This window comes from Copadichromis virginalis, linkage group LG7 (assembly GCF_057382275.1).
Source record: "Copadichromis virginalis isolate Kocher_CV1m ecotype Utaka linkage group LG7, C_Virginalis_male_GT1.1, whole genome shotgun sequence".
In the NCBI taxonomy this organism is placed as follows: domain Eukaryota; kingdom Metazoa; phylum Chordata; class Actinopteri; order Cichliformes; family Cichlidae; genus Copadichromis; species Copadichromis virginalis.
Genome location: NC_140624.1, coordinates 50,398,836 through 50,400,983, shown reverse-complemented (window position 1 = coordinate 50,400,983; position 2,148 = coordinate 50,398,836).

Sequence of the window (2,148 nt, the reverse complement as noted above, 5' to 3'; positions counted from 1 at the left end):
TCTTTGTCTGTTTGCTTTTTTAATTAATATTTTTGGTGTCTTAAGGAGTGCTTATGCACATCCTACTATTGCAAAGTCGTTTCTCTAACGTCCCCTGAGCCTGGCAGTGTATGTGTGAGTGAGTGATGTGCTCTAGCTCCAAGTATTGGCCCCTCTGAGAAGCTTTTCGTTGGTTTTCCTCTTTTCAGCAGTCTTCCAGGGTCCAAAGACTGAAAGTAGTAAAACAGATGTGACGGTCATTTAAAAACTGCAGCAGTCTGCTACTGTGTGTCAATAAAACCCAAGCCAATAAAAATGAATAAAAAATAAAGATGGGATTGATTTCACCATGTGGTATTAACCCCAACAACAACTATCAGTAATAAACAATGTTTTTCAATTGAAAAACGAGATTTTTTTTCTAAGCCTATTTTTACATTATTTCATTTCAGACTGTTGTTAACTAAACTTTTTTTCTTGAATATTTTTAAAACATAAAACCCTGATTGCTCTTGTATGAGTAAAATGTCCTTGCTACTCAAATATCAAAAGTTTATCAGCAATTAATTTGATGTAACGGATTTGTGACATTGTCACAAAATAATTGGTCCAAACAGCATGTCAGGTAGGTTTCTCATAGTATATAAAAATGCAAACACATCAGTTTTGAGGTGTTTTTTTGTTTTGTTTTTTTACACAGAAAATCCAAAGTTTAGTGTGTAACCAGTACATTTGGGGAAAGAGTGCATGCTCACATTCCTCTCCAGAATACACAGGTTATAAACAACCACATGTCGACTGTCAATAAACGTATATGTACTGCCAAACCTCTGCCTTGAACTGTTACTTTTTAACATGGTTTATAAGGATGTTACAAAACAATAAACTCAAATTTGCAGTTAAATTCTCATTTATTCTTTCATTGCTACAATTATGTATCATATTTTTAAAAAGTGTTATGAAATGCTAAAAAATAAAAAAGCTGTAACAAAATTTTCTAAGAAGCTGAATTTCCACACTAAACACAATAAATAGAAATGCAATCAGGAATAAAATGGAAACAACATTTGATTTAAAAAAGAAAAAAAGGACATGTATTTAAAACAAATTCCACAATTATGAAAAAAATAAGTCACACAAAAGTGGGTGAAAATGTCAGAATATTCATTAGTGATCTGCTAGAGAATCTCAAGCAGTGGTGAGGTTCACATAAAGTTAGGGGACCGCAGATACTAGAACTAGACCTTTTATTTAATGAAAGAAAAGGAGTAAATCTTAAAATCAGTTTAGCACAATTTAACAGGTAGCCCGTGAATCTGAACAATTCTGTTGTCCCTAGCCTGCAGCAGCATTACTCATCTGCAGTCTCTAGATGTTTCACATGCTAGAAACTAGAGGGGACATAGATCATAGGAAACAGATTTCTTTTTACATTTTAAATTTTAAATGACCTTTTAAGGAAAAATACGGGGTCATTTTGAGTCTGTAAATATCTGGCAACTGAGGACACCAGTTACTCTGACAGGATTATACATAGTAATTAAAGGAGACCCAAGATAGATCCTTGGGCAATACCACAGATTAAAGAGAGGACACACCAGGTATCAAGCTATATAGCATCACTTCTTCTTGCTACTTGCTGCTAAATATCAACAAGCAAGGCCCATAAACAGCTTCTCCATTTTACCAAAGTCACTGTGTCAGGACTTCTGATAGTGGTGCTCATAAAATGAATGAGTAAAGAGAACAGAACAACCTCATAGGAGGATAGTGGCTGACAGCGGGGGTAAAACAGACAGCTGGTTAACTCAAGTTAACATATCATTAAAATGAATAATAATGATGAACAACACAGTGAATACATTCCAGTTTTTTTTATTATTTTTGCTTCTTCAGAAAACCAGATATTGCATCTATTAGAGCGTATCTTGCAGAAGTCTTGTACTGTCTATGAGGTAAATGTACCAACTTTGTAATAGCCACTGTTGTTTCCATGATTGTTGTTTTTGTTTTAACATTTTAAGCCAGAAGACAAACATCAGATTATCCAGAAATAAAGAGGAATCTCACCAAGTAACATTTACATATATCTTTATTGTGCCAACTGATACCATGTAAATAAACCACCAAATGGAAGCAGTCAAAAGGAGGAAGAACACCAAGCTTACA